Below are 12,179 nucleotides of genomic sequence, written 5' to 3'. Positions count from 1 at the left end.
AATTATGATTTAGTACGAAAGATTACATTTAAACTTTACTAGCAGGTATTGTTAATCAGGGGATGTAAATAACTGTTGTTTATTTCCATAGTAACAAATATATCTTTGGCCTGAGATGTCAACTGCTTTATAAAAATAAATAAATGCAGACACCTTTTTATACATTCTAGACTGGGTAAGTGCTGTAATAAAGAACTGGGATAAATTAACTGAAATAATTTACTGCCAAGTGCAGTGTTGTTATTATCTGAGTAACGAGTTAAAAGGTGTCAATGTTATGTGTTAGAGTACGACTGCCAAGTATGATTTTCATTAATAGTAATTTGTACGGTACACTCGTTTGTGGTATGTTGGTGATCTCTATAATTATTTATTAGCTTAACTCAAAAAGATCCGTGGGAGGGGGTGGGATTATAATATCACAGTGTTGGAGAGCTTATTTACCAATTCCATCAGGTATACGAGTGGTTTTCAGAATTGCTCATACAGTGTTTCAAAGAACCTGTTATCTTCTGAGAGGGTAGATTGAAATCTATTACGCCTCTCCACGAATTATTAGCAATTTATTGCAACTATATGTTTTTTCTCGATTTACTTTTACTGCGTTGGGGTCACGCCTGAACGCTTTATCAGGGCTAGATACGTGGACACTCGTAGGCGCCAATTCCGGCCTAGTGCAATGTACAAAGGATTAATAACTAAATAAATATGTTTTCAGAATACAACGAAAAACATGACTCAATTGAAGATCTTCTTTAGAAAAACGGACTCCCCCTCCCTTTTTGACAAAATCCCGTCTACAACCTTCTCCCCCCCCCCCCTGTCTCCCCCTATAAACTATCATGTGGGCGCCCTTCACTTAGTGTAACAAGAAACGTGATTCGTCCGACTAGGTGACACGTTTGTATTGATCCACAGTCCAATATCGATGATGCCGTGCCCTGTGCAGTCATACTGGCGATGTCGTTGGGAACACATGGGGTTCTGCTGCGGAGCCTGATGTTCAACAACGTGCGCTGAATGGTGTGCTCCGAAACACGCATGCCTGCAGCTGCATTGTGCGCTGCCATCAGTTCTGCCGCAGATCGCTGCCTATTATGCTTTACGGAGCGGGCATGCCTCCGACGTTTACGTTCTTGTCGCCAAATCATGGTTTCACCATCCTTCAACCACTTTCCATGGATACTGAGAGCACTAGCACGAGAACGGCCGAACTACTTCGCCAGTTCAGAGATGCCCGTTCCCAGGTGCACGCCCATATCAATATGGTGATTGTCAGTGTCGCTTATGTCTATGGATTTCCGTTTTCCACATTCATCTCTGCTCCGCTTATACAGGCTGAACATTAACAGAACCGACAAACTGCAGGGACGGATTCTTGGAATTGGAGGAAGAAAGGTCGTATGAATATGTGTCCGGAAATGAATCGTTTCCATGGTAGACGGCGCTGACGAATGGAAGTTCGTCTGACCACCTGCCATGTCTGTAGCCCGCACAGACGGTTATGCTGATTCATAATGCCAATTTTGGTAAAAGTTGCTTCGTCAGTAAGGAGGATGTATGACAGAAATCCCATAATTGTGATGGTCTGGTGCAAAAACTATCGAGAAAATCCTTCCTGTAGAGAGAAATCCACTGCTGATAATCCTTGCACGCGTTGAAGGTGATGTGCATAGTAGCGGTTGTCATGCAGAATACACATAATCGTACTTTGGCTGACACCATGCTGTGGGCCACTTGCCTGGGGCTTGTTCCAGGGTTCGTCTCAACATCCTGTATAACCTTCTCCTCTAAATCTGGTGTATGCACAGTCCGCCACCTCCTTGCACGTTCGACTGTCTGAAGGGACCCACGATAACACAAAGACCCAAAAAGGACTTGAAATGTTGTGTGATGTGGTTGGTGTCTGAGAGGGTACTTATTTTGGTTCAAAATGGTTCAAATGGCTCTGAGCACTATGCGACTCAACTGCTGAGGTCATCAGTCGTCTAGAACTTAGAACTAATTAAACCTAACTAACCTAAGGACATCACACACATCCATGCCCGAGGCAGGATTCGAACCTGCGACCGTAGCGGTCACGCGGTTCCAGACTGGAGCACCTTTAACCGCACGGACACACCGGCCGGCACTTATTTTGGTTTAGCCATACTGTCTCTCAACAGTTTCCACACACAAACACCAATTCGGCTTGTTCCCGACATGAATACCGGACCATTCTGCTGCCTACAGTAAGCTGCGTCAATCACATAGCCTGCAACACACAAGTAACACATGGCATCTGGTCACAGGAATCGTTTCTTATCAGCGTCATCTATTGTGGCAATGATGCATTTCTGGACACATGTTCATAGGACCCTTCTTGCTTCATTTCCAATCAGGAATTCGCCCCTGCAATTAGTCAGTTTTATTAATGTTCACCCTGTATACATTTTTTACAGCTTCACGTGGCCGCACCACCACCACCACCACGCTGCACTCAATTTCGCGATGAGTAAGGGTGATACTGATTTGGATGCTAAGAGTGGGCTTTATGTAATTTCTCTAAATGTCTTAAGCCTAAGGATAGGATGGTTTCTTTAACCCATCTCTCCCCAATTCGAGCTTGTGATTCGTCAGTAGTGACCTCGTCATCGACGGCACGTTAAATTCTGATCCAACTTCCTTAATTACTTTCCTGCGCCAACTGTTTCATCTCAAAGTAGGAACAGCCATCTATGTCCTCAATTATTTGCCGGGTGTAGCAGAATCTCTGTCCTCCTCTACAGTTTTTACACTCTAAAGCTCCCTCTATCACCATGCAAGTTATTCCATGATGTCTTAACGCATGTACTATTATCCTGTCCCTCCTTCTTGTCAGTATTTCCCGTATATTCCTTTCCTTGCTGATTCTGCGGAGAACCTCCCCATTCCTTATCTGTCCACCTAATTTTCAACATTCCTCTGTATAACAACATCTCAGATGTTTGTATTCCCTTCTGTTCTGGTTTTCCCACAGTCCATGTCTCACTGCCGTACAATGCTGTGCTCTAACATACAGTCTCACAAATTTACCATCAAATTAGGACCTATGTTTGATACTTGTAGACTTCTCTTGGCCAGGAATGCTACTTTTGTCAGTGCTAGTCCCCTGTTTATGTCCTCCTAGCTGCATCTGTCATGGTTTATTTTGCTGCCTAGATAGCTGAATTCCTTAACTTCATTTACTTCGTGACAACCAATGATGATGCTTAGTTTCTCGCTGTTCTCATATGTGCTACTTGTCATTACTTTCGTCTTTCTACGATTTACTTTCAATCCATATTCTGTACTCATTGGACTTTTCATTTCATTCAACAGATCTTGCAATTCTTCTTCACTTTCACAGAGGACAGCGATGTCATCAGTGCACTATAACATTGATAACTTCTCACTCTGAATTTATCCCAACTTCCCTTTATTTCCGAAATTGCTTTTCCAACGGCGAAAGACTGCATCATTATCTTCGTTCTTGATCTTCCACTCTCATTATTCCCTCTTGGTTCTTGTACATATTACATTTCTTTCCCTATAGCTTATTTAAGTCTTCAAAAGCACTTCTAAATTCTGATTCTAATACTGGATCCCCTATCTTTTCCCTATCGACTCCTGTTTCTCTTTCTAACACGTCATCAAATAAGTCATCCCCCTCACAGAGACCCTCAATTTACTCCTACCGACTATCCGATCTTTCCTCTGCATTTAACAATGGAATTCGTACAGCACTCTTAGTGTTAGAGCCCTTGCTTTTAATTTCCCCAATGGCTGTTTTGACTTTTCTATGTGCTGAGTCAGTCCTTCCAACAATCATTTCTTTTTCGATTTCTTCACATTTTTCATGTAGCCATTTCACCTTAGCTTCCCTCCACTCTTTATTTCATTCCTATGCCACCTGTATTCCTGTATCCCTGAATTCGCTGAGCATTTCTGACCTTCCTTCTTTCGTCGATCAACTGAAGTACTTCTGTTACCCACGATTTCTTCGCATTTACCTTCCTAGCACCTATGTTTTTCTCTCCAACATCTGTGATTGCCCTTTTCAGAGAAGTTTACTACCGTTATGGAATATAATTGCTACTATTACACTGATGTCTGGATCGAAGATGGTTTTAGATGTACCCCTAATCGTACCATGAATAAAGTTGTCTGATTTGTTGGCGTACCAACAAGGACTGTCCAATGTATCTACAAGGAATTGTGTACCACTCACATGGCACGCAGCATAAGACTAGGGCTAGTAAAAAGATAGTAACAGACCGTGTCCGGAGAGCACTGCCAGACCTTGTCAATAACGGCCCATTTAAAAGCTGACAGAATTTACTGCTGCTAGCGAATTCATATCCGACCTATTTCTGAGCAAACACTGCAAAGTGAACTACATGCTAGTATTGGGACAAGGGCAGTGCTACCCCACTCTGCATTGTTGCCAGATGTATCCAAGATGGCGGCGATGACGTCACCCAAGATGGCGTGTGTAGACTTGGCAACAGTGCATGACATCATCCAAGATGGCAGCAATGACGTCATTCAAGATGGCTGATTTTGGTGGGAAGTTTGAATTTTGGCAGGAAAGTGCCACACCCCCTCCCCCACAAAAAATGACACGAAGTTCAAATTCCAAGAGGATCATGCACCACACCGTGGTTATCTCTATTAAGCAAAGAAAATCGCTGGAAGATAGCTCACTTGGGCTAACCTAAGTCAACCGACCGCCACTTCCTCCTATGAACTGATGCCAAGTTTTAATTTTTGCGGTAAACAAAGGTCATTTGGGGTTTCGCTGCTAGGGTAAGAAAATGGTGCGAAAGAAAGCACACTTGTACTAACCTCAGTCACCCAACTGCCACCTCCTCCAAAGGATCGTCAGAAAAAGGACTTGGCTATATTATTCAAATGATTTCATGCAGTTGTGTTCACCACTGAGTCTGGACTCCAACTGGCAGAGCGCGTCCTCATGATATCAGGTGATGACACAAATCCGTTATTCAAGATGGTGGCACCAGGCATGTCCACCACAAGGTCACTACCGTGACATCAGGTGATGACGCAAATACCGTTATTCAAGATGGCCATGTGCTCTAGGACACAGTCACTGCAGGATCCCATTACGCAATCCAAGATCGTCTGCTCTTTCTATCACGCGTTTATAACAGAATACGCGGCGTGTGTGCGGCCAGCGAGTGCGCAACTGCTGACGTCACGGCCTTCACCCAGCACATTCATACTAGCACCACAGATAATCTTCTGCAAATACCCTAACGAATGTAACTGAACACATGTGACACCCACATCGCACATGTAATGTATCAATCACGTTAAGTACTTAATTACATTTCAGTTTTAATCATATTCAATAACTGAATGTACCATTTCCACATTCAATGATCAAATGAGAAGTTCCACATTTTTCCACTAGGAGCGCAGTGTTCCTTCATGACCTAGCACCCTCCCCCCCTCCCCCTCCAAGCCTAGAATGCTGCTCTCCTATTGGCTACTTCATTAGTCATGTGATTCGACGTCATAGAATCTAGGACTTGCAGTCACTTTTCGCGAATGCCACAGCCACCTGGACTTGGAATGAAATAATTAAATGTGTAAGCCCACCGTGCAACCTCGTGATAAAATCAATGAACTTCGAAAGTGATTCTGCTAAGGAACGTGGTATGTAAGCGGTATTTGCGACTCCCTCACACTGCCTCATCTCGATAATTCTATAGTATTTGCAACGCATTCTGTCTCGAGACCATATCAGAGGTTCCGCGATATATCTGCTGAGCTATATGCGACGACTGATTGAGAAGGAGCACATACAGTAGTAGTAGATGATGTGCGATTGAGGTCGTAAGAAAATGTTCACTAGCTTCTCAGATCTCTAGTATTACGCTATGTGTTAGAAATGATGCCCATTATTTGGAATCAGGTCTTTCCATTCAAGTACATACCTGACTTCGATCCTATTGACAATTCATTTAATGATTACTACGATTTCTAAATGGAATTTCTCGCACTCCCATATCTCGAAACGATTCACCTTTCCCAAGCATAGCTGCTACAGTAAAATGCCAACGTCATTTTAGTCAACCCCTACACATCTTGCAACTGATCCCATTTCTACACTTTCCACAAGTGATCGTTCCAATTTAAGTCTGAACTGAGCAGAAGTCGGAGAAAGATATATCCACCACCTTCTGCAACCCATGTAGAAACAGAACGACCCGAGTTACTGCAACAGGACTGTGTTTTGAGCATTCGGGGGAAATGCGCACAATGTGGTACGTCCTCAAACTATATACAAGTACTACAAATCAGCGCCCATTGAAATCGATCAGCCCAACATACTATCATCGTTATTCTCTACCCCCAACAGAGAAAAATTACCAACTATGAAAGCTCATACTATTTAGAAGTCACCAAGGCACCGATGTGGGTGCAATGACGCATAGCTGCGCTGGGGTCCAGCGCAGAGAAACAGATTTCACATTACTTCGCAGAATAGCGTAGCGTGCAGCCATTCAAGTATTCCTAGCGGTATAACGCGTTCCTCACCGAATTTACACCTCAAACTGCTGCTGCTACTGCTGCTGTCTGTATGACACGATCTTATTAAACATACAGACACCGCAGAGGCTAATTTAAAGTGTTATCACCTATACTCTAGGTGAATGATCCTATGAGATGCTCCCTCTGGTCCTGTTTAGTTATTTCAAACACTGTTTTCTAACACGCTTTTGTACAACGCCAAACATTTCGTTTTTCTGCCACGACTTTGATGCATGTGGCGGGTTCTAAACTGATATTAAGATGCTCTGATCCACGGCCTATCACAGAAAACTAGACATCACACGGTGTAAATCATTTTCTTACTGCAACTACCACAACACGTGACACTTTGTGGATAATTTTAAATAAAAGACAGTTACAACATAAGGAAACTAGAAGAGTTTGGCTGCATTGTGGAGAGTTTCCAAACTGATGTCCGAAAGTGATTGACGACCTCTACATTTAAACTCATCTGTCACAGTGACGGAATAGATGGTGGCTGTGCATTCCATTTCGAGTCATTCCTCAATTTGCACTCATGTACGTGATCACTTTAAAATGGTTCAAATGGCTCTGAGCACTATGGAACTTAACATCTGAGGCCATCCGTCCCCTAGACTTAGAACTACTTAAACCTAAGGACAACACACACATCCACGCCCGAGGCAGGATTCGAACCTGCGACCGTAGCGGTCGCGCGGTTCCAGACTGAAGCGCCTAGAACCGCTCGGCCACAACGGCCGGCACGTGATCACTGTTTCGCTGCTAGCAACCCCCAGAAGCTGTCACCCATCCACAATACTAATTCCCCAACTCAAACAAGCGCTGTCAGTCCATCATTATGTGCAAACCAACAGTGCACCAACGCGCGGATGGGATGGAAAAGACACCGCCGATGTACTGTAATATTAAGCAACACAGTTGATAGCGCGAACAATTTTAGCAATTTTACAGTAAATCCAACACCGGCCAGTCATGTGACAGCATGTTTCCCCAATTACAGTGTCATAGTTAAACCACCCCTTCTCTACTTTGAGAGTATCATTGCGAACATGGATAGATGACTGCTCAGTACGCCCATTCAGTGTTAATTCTCGAACACATAATTGATCAAAATATACCAGACAGTGCTCTACATATTTCTAATACCTCGAGTATAGTGCTTCATTTACGATCAATCTCTCTGTGTATGGCACACACAGAGCATTCTAGCTGTCTCGGGGTAAAATTAGAAACTGAAAGACGATCCTCACTCTGTCATTGACCAACCCGCCCTGCAGCACCGTTACCGAATTAATCTGCAACCGATCAGAAGAAGTAGAAGACCGCTACACTCCACATCTCATGAATGAATAGAGCTTTCCGAGTCCTAACCCATCCAAGTGCACGAGATTTCACGAGATGAGAACATGTCGAGGAGCTTAGCGCTCCTTATCGATGTATAGTAACAGATTTCAAAGTACCGTGACGTAATAGAAGACAGATAACAAGAACAAGATAGGAATAATTTTTATACGCGATCGAGCTCGAAACGGATCGAGTTCGACGCACTTTTACGTAAATCAACCAAGCTATCAACTCTAAAGTATTGTTCTAGAGTCTAGGATCGGTGCCTGGAAGGTACTGGTAAGAGAGAGAATATAAACACAAGCACTCCTAAGACTACAACGTTCTGCACTTAAAAACGAGCTATAATGTTAGATGACCTACGTTTCCGAGCTATCAGACGTATGGAATGTAGTGTTGTTAATATTGCATCGTGAGAAATATATTTCAAGAACATGACATAGTTCCTTCTTCCCGATTTCTCTACAATGAACTACCTTATCGAACCGTAAAACGAAAAAACTATTTCCTTAAAAGATTTGCTTTGCATGATATGAGCACAATATAGCTTTGTGCAGACGTATAGTGTACACTGTTCACATCCGATCACCGTTCAAAAATTATACCATTCCAGCATCAGACTTTTATAAAATGATAGTTAGTAGCGGGGGATACATCCTACAAGGAAAGAGATACACGCATAGCAGCAGTGTCCGACATGTGAAACTTACAAGTCACTCCGTCACTAACTCTGTAAACAGCACGTCTGTCGGGAAAATGTGTACACGGGGACTGCAGCGCCTCACAAGCTTTTACTGCTAACTTAGTTATGATGTTGAAGTCTCGATTTTACACCCAAGATGCGCCGGGAGGGGGGGGGGGGGGGTCGCATAAATCAAAGTTCGTTTAGAGGAATGTGTCAAGTTTCATCACACATGAGATGGAAGTCCTCTGATGACCGACAGGTTTACCTTTAATTATCGCAAGTAGACAGTGCTTTAAACCACATACGGAACACGTAGCTGTATATGAGTAGAACGCAGGCTATGTCACGTGACTGATGCATCCGGACAGAACACTGGAAAAAAATTGACCTACAGAAACTTCTCCGTCTCTAGAATAAATCAGTCAACCATTAAATCGTACCTCCTTACAGCTCTATCTCAATCGATCAACCCATCCACTCTCTGTTATTCTTTAGCGCAGATGCCAGTAAGTGTAGAGAAGAATGTTTCTCTGTCCTCCTGAAAAGCACCAAATACAGTAGTCAACTCGCGTGCATCACTGGTACCTCAATAGACACACAGTATAATACTGCCTCAATGGAAAAAAAAATTGACTGCCTCCCTGATTCCCTTCGTTTCGATGTCAATGTTTTCCCGGATTCCTCTTGTTGCCGCATACTTGTTTCCATGTACAAACCAGAAGATACGCAAGTACTTCCTCAATTTCCCCGCATTTCGGTGTATATTTGGTCAATTTATACCTATTCCTTCATCATTTCTCGCAACCGTATCGATATTATGTCAATCCATCCATGCGATCACGACATAACCTCTCGCTCTGTGTTCTAAAATTGCCTATAAATGTAACACAGGTGCCAACACCTAGCCAAAATGCACTGATCGGGAGGTGTAATATTGCGCTGTACTCGACTGTATCCATTCACCTCCGCATTCGGACAGTGTTTGCTCTTTTTTCTGTATGTCTGTGTATATACAAAGAATCTATAGCCACAAGCTGTTCAGATGTACAAGAGATATATCAACGAAGAGCTGTTGGTTAACATAAGAAATACTTGAGCTTATTGACGAATCAAGGGGTAGAAAATTGGTCAGGGGACTTCATGAATGTGCAACATTAACGTCGAAAAGTACTGTGAAATGGGCAGACGTATTTTTAAACTTGAAAATATACAGGGTTGTTTCTGTTCCAATTACTGTTTGGAAGAAGAACATCAAATTAAAAAATAGCTATAAATTATAATATTATAGTTAAATTAGACAAAATAAACTACACCAAATAAATATAAGGAAAAAGTTGTAGCTGTTCTCTAAATATTCAATTCTATTTTAATAGTTTCGTATTTCAACTCATTGACGAAAGCATGCGGCACAATAAGGTTCAGGATAATTTCTGAATAGTGCAATAAAGGTATTTGAATCAATGTGTAACAATGCACCATTTTGAAACATTGGGGAAAATGACGTGTTTGAAATTCGCTGATTATGTACATTTTGGGATACGAAATACCACAGTAGGCAGTTTAGTTGAAGAGGACTAGATGTCTTTAAGAGGGAGAATCAAAGAAGTGTGTTTCCCTAGACACACAACTATTAGGAAGATGGCAGCGAAGAACTGTTGGCTTACTGAAGACATACTGCAACTGATCGGCGAATGATTCATAGTAGAACAACGTTCAGCGGAATTCACTGATTGTATATATACTGTGGTACCATATACCACAGTAGGTAAACAGTTGATGGGGAGTGGAGGCCATTAAGAAGGGCAGTGGAAGAAGTGAGACAAACATAGACACAAGAAAGACAACTGAGAGAAGATTTTGGGGAACAGAAGTACTTCAAGTGATTGACAAAAGAATAAAGTAATTCACGATGGCAGGAATAAAGGTATTTTAAACAATGTGCAAAGACCTGGCGTTCTGAAACACAGGGGGAAACGGTATGTGGTAAAAATTTACTTATTATATACATATTGTGATACCACAGAAAAAGTTGAATTGGGCAGGAGACATTTTTTTAAATGCGGTAATCAGAGAAGTTAGACAAACATATGTACAAAGATCTTCACTGTGAAGAATATATGGAAAACAGAAGAACTACTTCAAGTGCTTCATGAAAGAATGAACGACAAAAATATTCAGGGGAATTCATGAATACAGATATATAACATCATTACCAATGTGGAAAATCGTGAGATACTGAAATACTAAGGAATGATCATATCTGTTTGATATTCTCTGAGGCTGTAGCTACCGCACTTTGAAATACCACAATAGGTAGATCAGCTGAAGAGGAGTGGACGCCTTAGGAGGGGCATCCACATAGTTTAGACAAACATATGTACAAGGAAGATAACTGCAACTTATTTGAGCCTATTGACGAATGGATGATGTACAAAAATATGCAGGGAGTTATTAAGTACAGCATTAAACTTACCTTAAACAGCGTGCAAAGACATGGGGTATTCACATACTGCGGGACGAAGACATATGTTTGAAATTCACTGATTGTACACATTCTGCAATAAGTAATATCACAGTAGCCATTCCAGTTCAAGAGGTGTGGATGTCTTTAAAAGCGATAGTGATGAAGTTAGACAAATATTTGTACAAGGAAGACAAATGCAAATAAAGCTTGGGTGACAGAAGAAGTACTTCAACTCATTGACGAAAGAATGAAGTGCAAAAATTTTCAAGCTAATTCATGAACACAGAAATAAAGATATTGTAATCGATGCGCAAAGAAGATGGCGTACAGAAATACCGAGGAATATGACAACTGTTAAAAATTTACTGGTTATACACGCACTGTGATAAGAAACACCAAAGTAGGCAGTTCAGTTGAAGAGAAGTGGATGTCTTTAAATGGGGGAGTCATAGACAATAGAAAAACGTATGTACAACTGCGAAGAATTCAGGAGGAACAGAAGAAATACTTCAACGGATTGATGGAGAAAAGGAGTACTAAAATGTTCAGATACTGAATTACTAAGAAATGATACTATGTTCGAAATTCTCTGAGGCTATAGATACTGCAGCAAGATATACCAGAGTAGGCAGTTCTATGAAGAGGAGTGAATACATTTAAAAGGGGCAAACAGAGTAGTTAAACAATTGCACAAGGATGATGACAGCAAAGAAGTTTATGGTAACATGAGAAATACCACAAGTGACTCAAAATTATTGAGCTACAAAAACGTTCAGGATACTCATGGATACAGAAATGAAGTTATTTTAATCAATGTGCAAAGATGTGGGATATTGAGCTCCTAAGCAATGATCAAATCTGTTTGAAACTTTATGAGGCACTAGATACTGCAATATGAAACAAGAGAGTACGCTCTTCAGTTGAAGAGATGTGCATGCTTGAAAAAGGGAGAAAGGGATATTGTAGATAATTTTAGACCTACTTCTATGCTATCAGTGTCTGCTGAAGTTATTGAAAAGGATGTGTATGTAGGGATAACTGATCATTTTATTCCACATAATCTACTATCAAATGTACAGTTCGGTTCTGGAAGTAGTTTAGCAACTGAATATTCTTTATTTTCTT

Source organism: Schistocerca nitens, chromosome 12, assembly GCF_023898315.1.
Source record: "Schistocerca nitens isolate TAMUIC-IGC-003100 chromosome 12, iqSchNite1.1, whole genome shotgun sequence".
NCBI classification, from domain to species: domain Eukaryota; kingdom Metazoa; phylum Arthropoda; class Insecta; order Orthoptera; family Acrididae; genus Schistocerca; species Schistocerca nitens.
This window is presented reverse-complemented; position numbering follows the sequence as displayed.